The following is a 6,593-nucleotide window of genomic DNA, read 5'->3' as shown; positions in this document are numbered from 1 at the left end:
GAGATATGTATGTTATTGTAGAGATATGTATATTATTTTTATAGCTATTTTTATTAGAAATTATTAGAAACAAAGTACTTAAATCATGTAAAAAGCATAGGAACAAATAAAAAAAGAATAAAGTATTGATACATGTTAACATGTGTGAACCTATTAAACGTTATGCTGAAAGAAGTCAGACATGGAAAAAACACATATTGTATGAATTCCATTTGTGTGAAAAGTCTGGGAAAGACAAATCCATAAAGACAGTACAGATTATTGTCTTCCCAATGTTGAGGGGGGTAGTGGGATGTGACTGTAAATGAGCACAAAGTTTCTTTTTAGAGTGATGTATGTTTCTAAAATTAAACTGTGGTATAGTTGTACAATTCTATAAATATATTAAAATTCAGTGAACTGTACATTTCAAGTGGATCAGTTGTGACATTAATTATATCTCAATAAAAGGCATAACATCCACAAAAATCAAACAAACAAAAAAATACCTGTAGAACAAAGGCAGTAGCCAAAAAAGACTAGAACTTGAATATCATTTTCTCTAGACATAGGCCTTCTCCTTGACTCATGCTTGATCATATTTTCAGCTGGAAATGGTGACATTGAAATTATAGGTGAACACCTTGAAGCTATTGAGTAAAGAAATTGAGTCTTAAAGGTTTTAAGGTGAAACCCAATATTTAATACAAAAATTAACTATCTGATGTTCTTAGAAAGTACAAAACTTTTTAAATTGTCGCACTTTTCTCTTTTTTTATTGATGAAAAAAGCTTTAAAAATTTCATTGTCCTCAGCATCAATATGATAATTGTGTTTTCTTATCTGTTGCCTGCAGAAAGCTCAGGATATAAGAGTAAATAGAGGGGCCGATAGTGCGTGATACTGTACAAAGATTGCATTCTACTTCTTAGTTTGTGAAAATTCATATCCTAGTTTGAGCAGGGAGGTAAGGTTAGTTTAAACTTAGTGAATTGGTGAACCAATGATGGAATGGACTAGTGAGTGGTCAGTGAGGCCTATGAAGTTGTGAAGGTAGTTAAGAGAATGTTTCTGAGACACGCTTCATTTCTCAAACCAGGTGTCCCGTGAATATAGAGAACTGGATCTGATTGTACAATAATTCAATTCTGTAGTGAGAAAATTGTTCACCAAAGTGAGGTGAATTATCTCTTTCCAAAATGCAAAAAGTTTCCAGTGCACTAATGTACTGGAAGTGATTATTTACCAGAAGTCATTCTGATCCTTTGAAGTTAATCCAATTCACATGGTTAAAATGTGTATAACTAGTGACTATTTACATTGGGTAATACCATCTTTTTATGTTAAATTTATATTTAAAATATTTGTGTTAGAGGATTTTGGTAGCTGCTGTTTTACAACCACTGAATGTATGCATAGTAAAAAATGAAAAATGTTAATAATTAGGTAAGCTTTATCTCTTAATACTTTCAAAATGCAATTTTACACCAGACTTTAAAAGTTAATAATTGCTATTCTGACAGAAATAAAAGAAACAGAAAAGCATAAAAATGAAAAAGATCTTCCATGGAAAATATCTGGTTACTTGTTCCTCTATAAAATTTGCTAGTTGGGAGTGTTGATTGTGTTAATAGAGAGAGCAATTTTAAGCTGTAATCAGGATTAAGCCTCCATAAGCTCTTCATTTTTCTTTTCCATTTGATGACAATTTTCTGTAATTAATATCAGTCCTTTTTTACATACACCAATTGCCTTGATATTACAAATAGAACATTGTGCCGTAGCTTTAGGTAAGGAGTAAATTAAGAACAGATGAATTCTTAATAATAGTCTTCTCTCACAAAACGTTCATGATTATAAAATAATATGAGTAAATAATTGTTGAGGATGTGAAAATATACAGGAAAAAAACTCATCTGAAAATATTTGAGTTTTCTGAAATTCCATTAATTTAAGTTGGTCTGGGCCTGTGCATTTGCATGGAAATGCCCAAAAATCTAAAAAAAATGCATTGCAATATGGAAGAATTAAGCACTTGTCCATTTACAGATGAATATATATATGTATATATATCCTTAATATTGGAAATAAGATTAAAATAAACATTCAAAATCAACTGAATTTTAATTTTTAAATGGGTTGTTAGTCATGAACATGTAAAATTATCTCTAGTTTATACAAGGACAATGAACTACACAATAGGAAATTTTGAGGGTTTTTTTGTTACAGGAAACAAAAAAAAATGAAACATGGCTTATTATTATGTTCATTAAATAAAAATGATCACCAACCGTAGGAACAAAGGTGTGACCAGGTTACTTCATCATGTTCCCAAATAAATGTTACCTTGTATAATAACAAATCTTTAGAAGATGAACATTCAGAAGAAAACAAGTAAATATTTTATTAACCAAAGTTATACAATCCTTTGGATGTGACAATGATGATTCATTAGTTAAATTTCTTTCTTTTATTTTTTATTTATTTTATGCTGTGACCTGGTCTTGAGCAAAACTTGCTAAGACTATAGTTTGAAATTTTGTTTTATCAACATTGTGAAAACCCTGCCAAGCTTTTTGTTTAAAGTAAAAAGTGATTGTAAGTTTTCGTTTTTTGAATCCCTGAGGGACTACAAAAGGAAAAAAAAAAAAAAACTAAACCTTTAAAGCTTATAAAGAGTTGAAAGTTATGTAGGATTTATATTTAGAGGAGACTCAGTTGAACAGTTTCAGGTTACTGCACGAGCTTAGTAGAATAACAAAATATTGCTACTGCAGAAATAAGTTACTCTGTCACTTGGGACCACCAGGAGAATCTACTTACATTTGAAAGAATATCAAAGAAACAAAACCCAGAGTTGAAGCACAAACTGAACAAAAAAAAAAAATAAATTGCTTCACGAAAAAGAAATAAATAGATGAGAGGAAATAATTTAACTACCATGTTTTTATAATAAATACATACATGAAATGAAATATTTGTATAAAGTTCACAAAATGTTTTTGTTTTTTTCAGTTCAACTAAGGCCTATTTTAAGCAGAGAAACACATAGTATGGAATAAGCTAAATACTGGGATTGAATTCCAACGCCTTTAAAAAAAATTAGGTGGTATTTAGTAAGCTTTTAAAAGCATCAAGTGTACTCATTATTAGATGCAAAGCTTTGTTGAATAAATGTTAAACCTGCTGTATAAATCAAGTATGAATAAAATGTACATTCAGTTATACATTACCCTTTAAAAATAATTTCAAAGCACAACATTTAAATTTTAAGGCTTTATACATTTGAAGTTCTGAAGTAGAACCAAAGATCATAAAGGTCACATGTCCAACTTATTAATTTCTCAGTTCTTTAAAAAATCAAAGTGCACTTCCAGTGACCATGGGCTTTATTACTGAGTAAATGCTGTTTCAGTTTTGTGTACTGATACACTCATGGTTCATGAAAGAAATATTTACATTTCCATGTTTATGTATTTATGGAGGAAGATTTCTGAATTAAGACAAACATTTCAAAGGCAATTGGAGTTAATAAAGGTGTTTGAGTAATCATTCATACGAAGCCATGCATATTTTGTCTTAACATTATCACTTCTCTTTTGAGATAACATTTTTACCTTTGCATTCTGTTCTGTAACTACATTTTCAATAATCATTTTAGAGATTACTTCCAAGTTTAACCAGTTTCAGTATCCACAATTAGTCCTTTTCCATTCATTAGTTCTTTATTTTCTTATTATGACAATTGAGTAAGTGTATTAGTTTGCTAGGAATACTTTAACAAAATACCACAAACTGGGAGTCTAAAGGAACGGAAATTATTGCTTTAGAGTTCTGGAGGCAAGGAGTTTGAGATCAAGGTGCTGGCCAGGCTGGTTCTTTCTGAGAGCTGTAACAGACTGGTTTTGTGTCTCTCTTCCCAACTTCTGGTTATCTGCTGACACTCGTATTCTTTGGTTTCTGATGTATTCCTCCAATCTCTGCCTTCATGTTCACATGGTATTCTCCCTACATGTGTGTTTTATGTCCGAATTTCCCCTTTTCATAAGGACCCCAGTCATATCAGATTAGGGGTCTGCACTAGCTCACTATGACCTCGTCTTAATTAACTATATCTGCGATTATCCCATTTCCAAATAAGATCATATTCTCAGGTACTGGAGGTTAGGACTTCAGCGTATAAATTTTGAGGGTGATGTAATTCATATTCACATCTGATAAGTATATTTTTAATTAAAAAAACTATTGGTGAGGTAGTATGGGTAATATGTCCTTTCTAGTCTTTTCCCAGCTGAGAATGATTTTTAGTTCTTTCATATACAGAAAGCAATTATTCTGGTTATAAAGTTTTTGAAACATTCTTTGGACATGAAAACATCAGGAAGGTATTCTCATAATGATCCGGTTTTGAAGCCATACTTGGTGGTATGTACTTTAAGGACATTTTTTTCTTTTCTTGCCCATTATTTGTGGACTTTTTTTTTTTAATCATAGACATTATTTTTTAAGTAAATTACCTGTCAAACAGTAAACAAATTTAATTTCCAAAACCTGACGGCATTAGTTAGGGTATTGGTCTTGCTATTGAAACAAATAGCCATAAACATTATAAAAGTTTAGTGCTCATTTATATTATTTGATTTTATTCATGTAGAAGTTCCTTTGTTAATAAGGCTTTTCTCCATGAAGTCTCTGGGGGCCAAGACTTGATCTACCTTGTTGCTCATCACCCTCAATATCTAACTTCCATCTTCTGGTCTGAAATGCTTATTCCAGTTTTTGCCATTTTATCCCTATTCCAACTATAGAAAGAAGAAATAGAAAGACATGATTATCGGTGTTAAGGACAGTGATTAGTAACTTCTGTTCCATAGAATATGAGCATATGTTCCATATTCTATGGAAGAGAAGTTAGACACATAGCCACACTTAGCTGCAAGTAATCTTGAGAAATACAGTCTTTCTATGAGGAGCCATGTGCTCAACTAACATTTTTTTTCTATTAATATAGAAGAAAAAGCATAGATATTAGGGAGAAATAGTAGGTTCTGCTACAGTCTACACTTTACTTCTCTTAAATATCCATTTGCAACCTTTTTTTATGCACTGAAAACACTTGCGTCTCCCACAGGGAGTCAGCATCAATGTCCTATCCAGTTACTGTGTCTTACTCGAAGACTAGAATCTCTGGAAAATATGCATTCCAACCTGTTAGGTCTGAATTTGCTTTATCATGGGCCAGGAACCTCTAAACTAAAAGAAAAATTATCTGTCTCCCTCTCCTGCTTCCTTACCCACCTCCAACACACAAACCCAATATATAATAGAATAAGAACATACCAACAAGAAAACTTTCAGAGCTATAGCAAAAAGAGGCCTAAGACGCCTCAGATGCTCCATGCATATGGGGAGGCTGCCCTCGTGCAAAGTGCAATTTCTCTGTTGGAAAGGTGGTGGGTCAGTTACAAAGAGTAATGGTTTCCATGTTAACAAAGCAGATGTGCATCTTGTTCCTGATGTCTACCCCTGCGAGATCTTCAGGAGGTCATTGAGGGTACCTCTTACATTTGATCCTGCTCCACCTGCCCCATGCAGACGCTGGCCACCTCCGTCATGTTCCTGTCTGCAATGCAATGAGCAGAATCCTTCTCCTTGTGGCAATTTCTCAAGACCTCTTTGACCACATTTTCATATTTTTTCCAGGGTGATGTGGACATTGCATACATGTAAAACAGAAATCTCATCTTTTCTTTCTAGCATAGCTATACCTGCTCTTTCTCCTTGGTTCTGTGGATGGGTCAGAAGGATGACATGGTGGGTCAGGAAGTGCTCAGAGTTGATCTTGTAAGCCAGGCAGATAGAAGCCAGGCAGATAGACCCTTTGCCAAGGTTCCTGTTGTTAAATAAGGCACGGTGGATTCAGAATCCCATATGATTGAGTTCCAGGTTAGGGACTTTATTAAGGTCCTCCCTAGGAATAGTGGGCTGGTCTCCACTTAGCTGCTTAAACCTCCACTTGAGCCACTGGATCTGGTCTACTGAGAAGCCCTATTGCCCACAAGCTCACTCACTCCCTCAGACTCAGAGTGGGCAGCAGCCATGGTGCCCTATGGAAGGGACCATGAGGAATGCATTGCTTGTAGGGCCTGGGATGGCATTGGCTCTGCAGAAGCTGATCAGACTTGGGGTCCAACATGGTGTGGACTCTAGGGCCAGATCTGAACTCAGGTCAAGTGTTTAGGCAAGAAAAATAAATACATAATCCAAATCAGAAAGGAAAAAAGTAAAACTGTCACTATTTGCAGATGACATAATATTTCATATATGAAGCCCTAAAAATTCCACCATAAAACTTATTAACTTTATTATTTTTATATTTTATTTTATTAGTTTTATTAAACAAATTATTAAACTAATTAAACTAGTTTTATTAAACTGTTAGAACTGATAAATAAATTTAGTAAAGTTGTACGATGCAAAATCAATACAAAAATATTTTGTGCTTCTGCAGTACTAATAATGAACTATCAGAGAGATAAATTAAAAAAAAAAAAAACAGTTTGTTTACAACTCTATCAAAAAGTGTAAAAGACCTAGGAACAAACTTAACCAAG

General features: G+C 33.3%; 1 pseudogene; it reads right to left on the bottom strand.

Moving 5' to 3' along the window:
* Positions 1 to 5,437: 5,437 nt before the first annotated feature.
* LOC125098804 (calcineurin B homologous protein 3-like) lies at positions 5,438 to 6,080 on the bottom strand (annotated as a pseudogene).
* Positions 6,081 to 6,593: the final 513 nt, after the last annotated feature.

This window comes from Lutra lutra, chromosome 4 (assembly GCF_902655055.1).
Source record: "Lutra lutra chromosome 4, mLutLut1.2, whole genome shotgun sequence".
NCBI lineage: Eukaryota > Metazoa > Chordata > Mammalia > Carnivora > Mustelidae > Lutra > Lutra lutra.
The sequence above is the reverse complement of the archived record's forward strand: the minus strand, read 5'-3'. Positions and strand labels throughout refer to the sequence as shown.